This window comes from Pleurodeles waltl, chromosome 3_1 (genome assembly GCF_031143425.1).
Source record: "Pleurodeles waltl isolate 20211129_DDA chromosome 3_1, aPleWal1.hap1.20221129, whole genome shotgun sequence".
NCBI lineage: Eukaryota > Metazoa > Chordata > Amphibia > Caudata > Salamandridae > Pleurodeles > Pleurodeles waltl.
The window spans coordinates 1,571,730,783-1,571,744,771 of record NC_090440.1 but is presented as its reverse complement, the minus strand read 5'-3'; positions in this window follow the sequence as shown (position 1 = coordinate 1,571,744,771).

Below are 13,989 nucleotides of genomic sequence, written 5' to 3'. Positions count from 1 at the left end.
TCTTGACCAGGTCAGGCCCCAAACACTCACCAGGGGGTTGGAGATTGCATTGTGTGAGGGCAGGCACAGCCCTTTCAGGTATGAGTGACCACTCCTCGCCTCCCTCCTAGCACAGACGGCTCATCCGGATATGCAGGCTACACCCCAGCTCCCTTTGTGTTACTGTCTAGTGTGAGGTGCAACCAGCCCAACTGTCAAACTGACCCAGACAGGGAATCCACAAACAGGCAGAGTCACAGAAATGGTATAAGCAAGAAAATGCCCACTTTCTAAAAGTGGCATTTTTAAACACACAGGTGGTCATTACAACCCTGGCGGTCGGTGTTAATGCGGCAGTAAGACCGGCAACAGGCCGTCGGTAAAAAAATTGGAATTACGACCGTGGCGGAAACCGCCAACAAAGACAGCCACTTTAACACTCCGACCGCCATGGTGGTACAGACAAACAGCTTGCCGGTCACCGCCAACAGACAGGCGGAGGACAAAGAAGCGCCCAGAGTATTACAACCTACCAATCTGCCACCTTTTCCGGGGCAGATTCACCGCAGATAAAAACACGGCGGAAACAGGATTTCGAAGGGAAAACGCTGTCCTCTACACACCCCATGAGGAACCAGGACACCATGGAGCCCGAACTCCAAATTCTCCCTGCGATAGTCTTCCTGCCCCTCTACCAGGAGCACTTACGCCGGCGGCGACGACCACGGTGAGTACTGCACCTACGACACAGGGGAGGGGGAGGGAAAAAACAGGGACACACATATGCAACACCCCCACCCTCACCCACTACAACACACACACTAATACATATTTATACATTATAGTTACACACCCTAACCCCCCCGAAAGAATGCAAAGACAAAAGGAAATGAGTGTAACAATTGTAATATATTAAAATCAAGTATGCAAAAAAAATATATATACACCATAAGCAAAATATACACCAAGCTTAGTAGTCCAGGTAGTGCTCCAATGAAGTCCGTAGAAGACTGGGCCCACACGGTATGGGCAAGGCCCACACAAGATCCCCGACCATGATGGAGAGAACACTGTAGGGGCATCAGAGAGCAAGAAAACTGGCACCTCAGGGGGAGGGAAATGGGGGGCACCTCAGCCGGTTGAGTGCACAACGCCAAATCCACGAGAGGGCCACATGCCCACTGTTCAATCCTGGGGAGTGCAAAGCCACAGTCTCTCAAGTCTCTACAGTGGGTGGGTTGCCCACTGTTCCATCCTGGAGAGTGCAAAGCCACAGTCTCTCAAGACTCTACAGTGGGTGGGTTGCCCACTGTTCAATCCTGGGGAGTGCAAAGCCACAGTCTCTCAAGTCTCTACAGTGGGTGGGTTGCCCACTGTTCAATCCTGGGGAGTGCAAAGCCACAGTCTCTCAAGTGGATGACAGTCTCCACTGGTTCTGGAGGGGGCATGGTGCCCAGAGTGCTTCATCCTGCTAAGGACAGAGGTAGTGGATGTATCTCTCCACTGGTTCTGGAGGGGGCATGGTGCCCAGAGTGCTTCATCCTGCTCATGACGGACTCAGTAGCGTCAGTGCCCTTGGCGCTCATGGGCCAGCGGTGCTTGAGGCGGCAGTGCCCTGTTCAGCGGTGCTTGGAGCGGTGGTGCCCTGTTCAGCGGTGCTTGGAGCGGCGGTGCCCTGTTCAGCGGTGCTTGGAGCGGCGGTGCCCTGTTCAGCGGTGCTTGGAGCAGCAGTGCCCTGTTCAGCGGTGCTTGGAGCGGCGGTGCCCTGTTCAGCGGTGCTTGAGGCGGCAGGCTCCTTTGTAGTGACTCAGCTGCTCTCTGTACCAGCAGGGCTTGTGCTGGCAGTCCTCTCTGTCCCAGTGGGGCTTCTGCTGGTGGTCCTCTCTGTCCCCTCTGTCCCAGCGGGGCTTGTGCTGGCGGTCCTCTCTAGCCCAGCGGGCTTGTGCTGGCGATCCTCTCTGTCCCAGCGGGGCTTGTGCTGGCGGGCCTCTCTGTCCCAGCGGGGTGATGGCTGTGGCCTCCTGGGCAGCGGGGATGATGGCGGTGGGCTCCTGGGTAGCGGGGATGATGGCGGTGGCCTCCTTGGCAGCGGGATGATGGCCGTGTGCTCCTGGGCAGCGGGGATGAGGACGGTCTCCTCTGCCGTGCTGCTCTTCCCAGACTTTCCTGGTTTCTTGTGGCCCTTCCCCACCTTGGAAGGTGTCTCCACACTCCCACCGGGACCCCTGTGAGCAGCTTTGGTGGCTGGGGTCTTCCCCCACTCCCACTGGGCACTGGCCAACTTTTAATGCTTTACAGGTGGGGGACTGTCCGTGCTGTGGCTCCGTGCCACACTGGCTGCCCTGGTGGCTGGTGCATTGCACATACCGGTGACTACAGGCACCACTGGTCCCGGAGATGTTGTGGCTGAGGTGCTAGTTCGGGACCTAGGAGACGGATGGGGTGGGGGAGGTGTGGGAAAGAGGTCAAGGTTGGACAGGAAACGTTTTTGGGAGACACTGGGATGGGTAGCTGGAGGGGGTTTGGGAGTGGAGGAAGAGGTTGTGGTTGTAGGAGGTGTTTGTTTGCTGACTTTGGGTGAAGGTGCATAGGCTGGAGGCTGTTGTGAGGTGGATGGCTGTTGGGTGGGTGTGTGCATGTGTTTGTGTATCTTGGGAGGTGGCGTCACAGACACACTGGGAGAGGACACAGGGGACGTGTGAATGAAAGTGGGGGTGGTGACTGCACGTGAGCTGGGTGTGATGGTGGGTGTGCTGGTGATGGCAGTAGTGTATGTAGATGTAGTGCATGCAGGTGTGAGTGGAGACGAGACTGGGAGGGAGGAGGGAGATGAGGAGGAGGGGGACACAGTGGAGGCAGTGGATGTTGGTGTGTCTGCATGTGTGTGATGCTTGCGTGAGTGCCTGTGGGATGTATGGTGCTTATGTTTGCCAGAGCTTCCCTTGTGTGTTGACGTGTGTGCATGCTGGTCTGTAGGTGTGGTTGTGATAGGCTAGGGTACAGGGGATTGGATCTGGGTAGAGGAAGTTGGAGGGGGGAGGCTAGAGACAGGGACAATGGCTACCATCAGTGCTGAGGCCAGAGTCTGAAAAGCTCGCTGAAATGCTGCCTCACCAGAATGAATGCCCTCCAGGAATGCATTTGTTTGTTGCAACTGCCTTTCTACACCCTGGATGGCATTCAAAATGGTAGACTGTCCAACAGTGAGGGACCTGAGGAGGTCAATGGCCTCGTCACTGAGGGCAGCAGGGTGACTGGGGCAGGGCCTGAGGTGCTTGGGGCGAAGGTGATGCCCACCCTCCTGGGTGAGCAGGCACGGGGCAAAGGTTGAGGGGCTGCTGGGAGGGCAGTGCTGGTAGGGGGGGTGGCGGCTGTACCTGTAGATGGGGGGGCACAGATGTTGCCACCACCACAAGGGAGCTCCAATCAGGGGACGAGTCCGTGTCGCTGGTCTCAGCTCCTGTCCCCACCGTGGAGCTCCCCTCGCCCTCCGTCCCACTGGTGAAGTCCGAGTCCGTAGTGTGGCCCTCCATGGCCATGTGGGATGCAGCCCCCTCGTGCTCCGGTGCCACTGCTCCTCCGCCTGATGATGCTAATGCACACAAGAACAGGGAGACCACAAAAAGGGGGGGACGACAGAAGAAAGACATGTTGAGTGCATGCATTACCGCTACTGTTGGCGGACACAACAGACACAGATGCCCCCTGCACTACGCCGCGCTCTTGGGCTCCACTGTTCAAACCCTGGGAAATAGCCTACTAGGCTATGGACGACATCTGCACACATGGATGACACAGGGGCATGACTAGGTGTACTTGCCACTCTACAGAGGTGGGGTGGGGTGCCACATGGCCTGCCTTACGGAGGGACCTTGCCTACGAAACTCGCCCTGGCCCAAGGAAACCCACAGCCCACCTCCCACACCCAGACCCCTCCACTGCGCGCTAAATCAGCAGGATGAGAGTGTACTCACCAACTTGTGGCTGCTGTGATGCCCTCAAGCGCCCATCCAACTCCGGGTACACCACCGCCAGGATCCTGAACATCAGGGGGGTCATGGTGCATTGGGAGGCCATCCCCAGCTGAGCCTCCGCTGTCTTCTTGCTCCAGCGGCAAATGTCCTCCCATCTTTTCTGGCAGTGGGTGCTCCATTTGTGGTAGACCCCAGGGTCCGGATGTCCTTGGTGATGGCACGCCAAATATCTTTTTTCTGGTGGGTGCTGACCTACATGAATTGTACAGGGGAAAGAGAAACTTATTACCAACTGCACCGTCACAGTCATTGGCCCCCATCCCTACCCTTGCCATGTGGCACATGCACTCACTGTCGTTTCATGCAGGCTGCAATATCCCCCCACTTCTTACATCCACCCCTCTCCACACAGGCATAGCCCATACAGCATGCTCCCAGTGTACTTACCTGTTTGTCTGGAGGACCGTAGAGTAGCGTGTACTGGGGGAGGACCCTGTCCACGAGTTTCTCCAACTCCTCCGATGTGAATGCAGGGGCCCTTTCCCCAGACGCACGAGCCATTGTCTCTTCCAGACCGAGGTCACAGCAGCACTTGCAGTGTAGGTCCTCTCCTGTCGAAGATCAGGTATCGAGTGATTGAATAGATAGAAAATGGCAGTCACGCCCGCAGCGGTGCTACCGTCACCGCCGGCGTACACCGTCATTGGCTCATGGGACCCATAGGGTCCAATGTTAACCAATGCAGCATTGCGCCGCGGTCTTCGACCGCCTACCGCGACGGTGTACAACGCCAGCGCAGTTACCTCAAATCCCATTGTCCCACTTTAGAGGTCAGGCAGCCGACATTTCAGGGGCCCACATGGCTTCATTTTTAACTGGATCACACATACCTAGGCCTAGACTCAACAAACATACAGGCCACTTTTTGGATTATGATTCGTGTTCTGTGTAAGCTGTGGGTACGTACCTCTGAGTTGGTTGACTCTGTGCTTTCTGTTCTCCTTCATAGGCACCGTCTGCTGGGACATGTGAGGAGATGGCGGCATCCTCCGGTGTACCGACCGCTGGTGGACCTGTCGACAATGGAAGAAAGACATGTGATCATCACATACAGGCTTGACCATGCCACAATCCCTGAACTGTGTACCCAGCTGGAGCCAGACCTGATGTCAGCTATCCGCCATCCCAAAGGAATCCCCCCTCAAGCGCAGGTGCTGTCAGTGCTCCATTTTCTTGCAAGTGGGTCATTTCAAACAACTGTGGCTATTGCATCAGAGATGTCCCAGCCTATGTTTTCTAACATGTTATCCAGAGTGTTGTCTGCCCTGCTGAAACACATGCGTAGCTACATCGTTTTCCCTCAGGTGGAGGATTTGCCTACAGTGAAAGGAGACTTCTATGCCCTGGGACATATCCCCAACATCATAGGTGCCATTGATGGGACCCATGTGGCTTTGGTCCCCCCCGCACGAGTGAACAGGTGTACAGAAACCAGAAGAGTTATCATTCCATGAATGTACAGATGGTATGTTTGGCGACCAGTACATCTCCCATGTTAATGCCAAGTTCCCTGGCTCAGTGCATGACGCCTACATCCTGCGGAATAGCAGCATCCCTTATGTGATGGGTCAACTCCAGAGGCACCGTGTGTGGCTATTAGGTGAGCACCTGGAAGCAAGACAGTGGGAATGGTTGTCTGGGTCTGGGGTTATTCCTACAGGTTATTGTGTGTCTAAAAGTTGTCCCTCGCCATTTGCAGGTGACTCTTTTTACCCCAACCTGTCATGGCTACTGACCCCAATGCGGAATCCCAGGACAAGGGCAGAGGAACGCTACAATGAGGCCCATGGGCGAACACAGCGGATAATCGAGCGGACCTTCGGCCTTCTGAAGGCCATGTTCAGGTGCCTCCATATGACAGGTGGATCCCTATTCTACTCACCAAAGAAGGTGTACCAGATCATCATGGCCTGCTGTATGCTTCACAACTTAGCTTTGCGATGACAGGTGCCTTTTCTGCAGGAGGATGGTCCAGATGGCGGTGTTGTTGCAGCTGTGGAGCCTGTGGACAGTGAAGACGAGGAAGCAGAAGAAGAAGACATGGACAACAGGGACTCAGTGATCCAGCAATATTTCCAGTGAGACACAGGTAAGAATACAAACCTGCCTACTACATGTACTGTAACACTACTACCTCTCTACTGTCTGTCGTTTTCACCCAGTGTATGGTCACTGAGTTGTCACTTTACCTTACGATTTCACAGATGTGGGTCCCACAGTGTGACATCTGCTTTGAATCCTCATGGACTAGAGCTGTGTGACATAGGTATGTTGACATTACAAATGAAAGACCTTTTTGACACTGTAATTGCTAATACACTATTCGGTAATCACAGACTGACTCCAGATTGTTTTTTGCTTCAAGGGTGTTTATTTAAGTGCAAAATATTGGAGGGGGTAGCAAAATGGCGAGGGGTGGTGGTGGAGGAATGTCCATGGCAGAGTCCAGTCTATTAGTCTCACAGGTGCATTACCCAAATGGGCATAAGAATTGGAGCTGGGGCAGTTTAAGGATGGACAGGGTGACAAAGTGGGACAGAAGGATGACATTCAGGGTGGTCTCATTTCTTGGCGGGGGTCTTGGCATTGTTCTCTGTCTTTGTCCTGGATCTCAGGGACCATTTGCAGGGTGGTTCTCCCTCTGCAGGGGGTGGGGTGTGGTGTGGTGGTCCTGTGGCGGTGCCTCCTATCTACTAGCGCCGGCAGAGGTGGTGGGCAGTTCATCGTCCATGATAGTGTCAGGGGCCCCTTGTTGTGCAACCATGTCCCTCCTGGTGTTGAGTACTTCCTTCAGCACCCCTACGATAGTGCCCAGGGTGGAATTGATGGCTCTGAGTTCCTCCCTGAAGCCCAAATACTGTTCCTCCTGCAGGCGCTGGGTCTCCTGAAACTTGGCCAGTACCGTTGCCATCGTCTCCTGGGAGTGGTGGTAGGCTCCCATGATGTTGGAGAGGGCCTCGTGGAGAGTGGGTTCCCTTGGCCTGTCCTCCCCCTGTCACACAGCAGCCCTCCCAGTTCCCCTGTGTTCCTGGACCTCCGTTGCCTGGACGGTGTGCCAATTGCCACTGCCCCCAGGTCCCTGTTGTTGTTGGGGTGGTGGGTTAGCCTGGGTTCCCTGTAGTGGTGGACACACTGCTGATTGACGTGTCTTGGGGACGGAGGTATGGGCCCGCTGGGTGGGTGCTGTGCTGGTGTTTCAAGAGGGAGGGAAGCTCTGTAGTGGCCTGTGACTGTGTGATGGGAACCGACCGTCCCGAGGTCCCCGATGGGCCAGGCTTGTCATCTAGATCCAGTAGGACAGAGGTGCTGTCATCACTGTGGGCCTCTTCTGTTGGTGGTGTGGACATGTGTGGACCCTCCTGTCCGGTGACGTTGGGTAGGTGTCCTGCAGGGGTATAAAAGGATGTTTATTACATCTGTGTGTGCCATGGTGTGCAATGGGTGGGTGACCATGTACCCCAGTGCTTGCATTCCTGTGTGGGACCTTGTGTCATGATGATTTAGGGGGGGTGTATGGGTATGTGCAGTGGGCATGCTTTAGTGATGGGTGTCCATGCTTTGTTGTTGCATGCAGGGCTTGGTGTTGGGATGGGTGGGTTGTGATAGTGGGACATTTGTGAGGTGTTGGAGTGATGGGGTGAGGGTGAGGGTGGGGGTATGTGATGGCATGTAGGTAGGGTGGGGGATGTAATAGTTAAGATTTGACTTACCAGAGTCCATTCCTCCATCTAGTCCTGTGAGGCCCTCAGGATGCAGAATCGCCAAGACCTGCTCCTCCCATGTTGTTAGTTGTGCGGGAGGAGGTAGGGGTCTGCCGCCAGTCCGCTGAACCTCAAGGTGGTGTCTTGAGACCACGGAACACACCTTCCCCCGTAGGTCGTTCCACCTCTTCCTGATGTCATCCCGATTTCTTGGGTGCTGTCCCACTGTGTTGACCCTGTCCACTATTCTACGCCATAGCTCCATCTTCCCTGCAATGGAGGTGTGCTGCACCTGTGATCCGAATAGCTGTGGCTCTACCTGGACGATTTCCTCCACCATGACCCTGAGCTCCTCCTCCGAGAACCTGGGGTGTCTTTGCCGTGCCATGGGGTGGTGTGGGTGATGTGTGGGGTGGTGTGTGTGGTGATAAGTGTGCTGTTATGTAGTGGGGTGTTGTGTGAGGTGCGTGGAAGTTATGTGGGTGATGGCGTTGTGTGCCTGTAGATGCTAGTATTGTTGATGGTGGTGTCTCTCTCTGTGCTTCTTTCTCAATTGTGGTTGTAGGGGTTTGTGGATGATGTAGGTGTGTGTTTTATATTGTTTTGGGTGTGTGGGAGTGGTGTGTGTATGTGTATCAGTTGTGTGTATTTCGAATTGTCCAATGTGGCTGTGTTTTGTAAAAGTGTTTGTATTTTGAGCGCGGCGGTGTGTATCGCCAATGGAATACCATGGTTGAAAGACTGCCACGTTGATTCGTGGGTCATGATAGTGTGGGCGTATTTCTGTTGGCGTGACGGTGAAGGATTTGTTTTCACCAGTTTATCACTGACCTTTGGTGTGGCGGACTTGTGTGGGTGTCTGAATATTGGCGGATTCCGTGCTGTGGGTCATAATGGCAGTGGCGGATTTCCGCGGGAACGGTGGTGTGTTGGCGGTCTTCTGCACTGCGGTAAGTGGCTTTTACCGCCAATGTTGTAATGACCGGCACAATCTTAAAATCAACTTTACTGAAAGATGTATTTTTAAATTGTGAGCTCAGAGACCCCAAACTCCAGATGTCCATCCACTCCCAAAGGGAATCTATACTTTTATCAGATTTAAAGGTAGCCCTCATGTTAACCCATGAGAGGGACAGGCCTTGCAACAGTGAAAAACGAATTTAGCGATATTTCACTGTCAGGACATGTAAAACACATACTATGGCCGTCATTACAACATTGGCGGTAAAAGCAACTTACCGCCGTGCAGAAGACCGCCAACACACCGCCGCGGAATTCCTCCACATCTATTATGACCCACATCTCGAAATCTGACAAAATTCAGACACCCACACAACTCCGCCACACCAAAGGTCAGTGATAAACTGGCGAAAACAAAACCTCCACCACCACGCCAACAGAAATACGCCCACACTATCACAACACACGAATCCACGCGGCGGTCTTTCAACCGCGGTATTCCATTGGCGGTACACACCGTCGTTCTCAAAATACACACACTTCTACAAAACACCGCCACACTGGACAATTCAAAATACACACACCTGATATACATACTCACACCACTCCCACACACCCAATACAATATAAAACACACACCCACATCACCCACAAACCCCTACGACCAAAATTCACGAACGAAGGCCAGAGAGAGACACCACCATCCACAAACTAGCAGCCACAGGCACTCAACACCATCACCCTCACAACTTCCACGCACAAAACACCACACACACTACATATCACCATACTTATCACCACACACACCACCCCACACATCACCCACACCACCCCAGGGCACGGCAAAGACACCCCAGGTTCTCGGAGGAGGAGCTCAGGGTCATGGTGGAGGAAATTGTCCGGGTAGAGCCACAGCTATTCGGAGCACAGGTGCAGCACACCTCAATTGCAAGGAAGATGGAGCTATGGCGAAGAATAGTGGACAGGGTCAACGCAGTGGGACAGCACCCAAGAAATCGGGACGACATCAGGAAGAGGTGGAACGACCTACGGGGGAAGGTGCGTTCCGTGGTCTCAAGACACCACCTGGCGGTACAGCGGACTGGTGGCGGACCCCCACCTCCTCACCCACAACTATCAACTTGGGAGGAGCAGGTCTTGGTGATTCTGCATCCTGAGGGCCTCGCAGGAGTCGGTGGAGGAGTGGACTCTGGTAAGTCAAACCTTTAACTACCATATCCCCCACCCTACCTGCATGCTATCACAGACCCCCACCCTCACCCCCTCCTCTATCACTCCAACTCCTCACAAATGTACCAATAACACAAACCACACATCCAAACACCAAGCCCTGCATGACACAACAAAGCATGGACACCCATCACTAAAGCATGCCCACTGCACATACCCATAACACCTCCCTCAACCATCATCACACAAGGTCCCACACAGGAATGCTAGCACTAGGGTACACGGTCACCCACCCATTGCACACCATGACACACACAGATGCAATAATCATGTTTTTCCACCCCTGCAGGACCCCTACCCAACGTCACCAGACAGGAGGGTCCAGACATCTCCACCCCACCCACAGAAGAGGCCCACAGTGATGACAGCAGCTCTGTCCTACTGGATCCAGATGGCCAGCCCGGACCATCGTGGGCCTCGGGACAGTCGGTTCCCCTCACACAGGCACAGCCCACCACAGACCTTCCACCCTCTGGTAACACCAGCACAGCACCCACCCAGCGGGCCCATACCTCCGTCCCCAGGACACGTCAATCAGCTGTGTGTCCACCACTACAGGGAACCCAGGATAACCCACAACCCCAACAACAACAGGGACCTGGGGGCAGGGGGCACACGGTCCAGGGGACGGAGGCCCAGGAACACAGGGGAACTGGGAGGGCTGCCGTACGACAGGGGGCGGACAGGCCAAGGGAACCCACTCTCCACGAGGCCCTCTCCTCCATCATGGGAGCATATCACCACTCCCAGGAGACGATGTCAACGGTCCTGGCCAAGTTTCAGGAGACCCAGCGCATGCAGGAGGAACAGTATTTGGGCTTCAGGGAGGAACTCAGAACCATCAGCGCCGCCATGGGCACCATCGAAGGGGTGCTGAAGGAAATACTTAACACCAGGAGGGACACTGTGGCACTCCAAGGGGCCTCTGACACTAGTATGGACGATGAACTGCCCACCACCTCCGCCGGCGGACCACCACACCAGCACCCCACCCCCTGCAGAGGGAGAACCACCCAGCAAGTGGTCCCTGAGATCCAGGAACAAGACAGAGCACGATGCCAAGACCCCCGCCAAGAAATGAGACCACCCTGATTGTCATCCTACTGTCCCACTTTGTAACCCTGTCTATATTGGAACTGCCCCAGTTCTACTTCCTATGCCCATATGGGCAATGCACCTGTGAGACTAATAGACTGGACTCTGCCATGGACATTCCTCCACCATCACCCATCACCATTTTAAAACCCCCTCCAATATTGACCACTTCAATAAACACCCTTGAAGCACAAAACAATCTGGAGTCAGTCTGTAATTTCGAAATTGTGTATTAGCAATTACAGTGACAAAATGCTTTTTTTCAAATGTCATGTCAACATACCTATGTCACACAGCTCAAGTCCATGAGGAATCTAAGCAGATGACACACGTTGGAAACCACACCTGTGAAACCATAAGGGAAAATGAAGTCTCAGTGACCATACACTGAGTGAAATCAACAGACAGGATAGAGGTAGAAGTGTTAAAGTACTTGTAGTAGGCAGGAATGTTTTCTCACCTGTGTGTCACTGGAAATATTGCTGGATGACTGAGTCCCTGTTGGCAATGTTTTCTTCCTCTGCTTCCTCCTCATCACTGTCCACAGGCTCCACAGCTGCCACAACACCGCCATCTGGACCATCCTCCTGCAGAGAAGGCACCTGTCGTCGCAAAGCCAAGTTGTGAAGCATACAGCAGGCCACGATGATCTGGCACACCTTCTTTGGTGAGTAGCATAGGGATTCACCTGTCATATGGAGGCACCTGAACCTGGCCTTCAGGAGGCCGAAGGTGCATTCGATCACCCTTCCAGTCCGCCCATGGGCCTCATATTAGCGTTCCTCTGCCCTCGTCCTGGGATTCCTCACTGGGGTCAGTAGCCATGACAGGTTGGGGTAACCAGAGTCCCCTAATAGCCACACCCGGTGCCTCTGGAGTTGACCCATCACATAAGGGATGCTGCTATTCCGCAGGATGTAGGCATCATGCACAGAGCCAGGGAACATACCATTTACCTGGGAGATGTACTGGTCTGCCAAACATACCATCTATACATTCATGGAATGATAACTCTTCCGGTTCCTGTACACATATTCACTCATGTGGGGGGGGACCAAAGCTACATGGGTCCCATCAATGGCACCTATGATGTTGGGGATATGTCCCATGGCGTAGAAGTCACCTTTCACTGTAGGCAAGTCCTCCACCTGAGGGAAAACGATATAGCTCCGCATGTGTTTCAGTAGGGCAGACAACACTCTGGACAACACGTTGGAAAACATAGGCTGTGACATCACTGATGCCTTTGCCACTGTTGTTTGAAATGACCCACTTGCAAGGAAATGGAGCACTGATAGCACCTGCACTTGAGGGGGGATTCCTGTGGGATGGCTGATTGCTGACATCAGGTCTGGCTCCAACTGTGTACACAGTTCCTGGATTGTGGCACGGTCAAAACTGAAGGTGATTATCAGATTTCTTTCCTCCATTGTCGACAGGTCCACCAGCGGTGGGAACACCGGAGGACTCCGCCATCTCCTCACATGTCCCAGCGGACGGTGCCTATGAAGGACAACAGCAAGCACAGAGTCAAACAACTCAGAGGTATGTAGCCACAGTCTACACAGAACACCTTTCATACACAAAATGTGGCCTGTATTTGTGTTGAGAGACAAGGCCTAGGTATGTGTGACGCAGTTGGTAATTAGGCCATGTGGGCCCCTGAAATGGCGGCTGCCTGACCTCTAAACTGGGACAATGGGATGTGAGGTAACTGCTCTGGCGTTGTACACCGTCGCGGTAGGCGGTCAAAGACCGCGGCGCAATGCTGCATTGGTTAACATTGAACCCTATGGATCCCAGGAACCAATGACGATGTATGCCGGTGGTGATGGTACGCACCGCCGCGGACGTGACCGCCGCGGACGTGACCGCCATTTTCTATCTGTTGAATCACTCGATACCTGATCTTCGACAGGAGAGGACCTACACTGCAAGTGCTGCTGTGACCTCGGTCTGGAAGAGACAATGGCTCGTGCGTCTGGGGAAAGGGCCCCTGCCTTCACTGCAGAGGAGTTGGAGAAGATCATCGACGGGGTCCTCCCCCAGTACACGCTACTCTACGGTCCTCCAGACCAACAGGTAAGTACACAGGGAGCATGTTGTATGTGCTATGCCTGTGTGGAGAGGGCTGGTTGTAAGAAGGAAGGGGGCAGAGTTCTGCGTGCATGAAGGACTGTGAATGCATGTGCCACATGGCAAGGGTAGGGATGTGGGCCACTCACTTTGACGGTGCAGTTGGTAATGACTTCTCTTCTTCCCATGTACATGTCATGCAGGTCAGCGCCCACCAGAAGAAGGATATTTGGCGTGCCATCACCAAGGACGTCCGGACCCTGGGGGTCCACCACAGATGGAGCACCCACTGCCGTAAAAGATGGGAGGACATTCGCCGCTGGAGCTAGAAGACGGCGGAGAATCAGCTGGGGATGGCCTCCCAACGTGGGAGGGGTGCCCGTCGAACCATGACCCCCCTGATGTTCAGGATCCTGGCGGTGGCCTACCCTGAGTTGGATGGGCGCTTGAGGGCATCACAGCAGACACAAGGGGGTGAGTACTCTCTCATTCAGCTGGCTTTGCGCGCAGTGCGTGAAGGTGTCTGGGTGGGGAGGAGGGCTGTGGGTTTCCCTAGGCCAGGGCGAGTTCCGTAGGCAAGGCCCCTCCGTGAGGCAGCCCATTTGGCACCCCACCCCACCTCTGTAGAGTGCCAAGTACACCTAGTCATGCCCCTGTGTCATCTATGTGTGCAGATGTCGTCCATGGCCTTGTAGGCCATTTCCCAGGAATTGCATCTGTAGAGCCCAACAGCGCGACGTCGTGCAGGGGGCTGCTGTGTCTGTATTGTCCGCGAACGGTAGCGGTAAGCCATGCACTCAACCTGTCTTTCTTCTGTCGTCCCCCCCTTTTTGTGGTCTCCCTGTTCTTGTGTGCATTAGCATCATCAGGCGGAGGTACAGTGGCACTGGAGC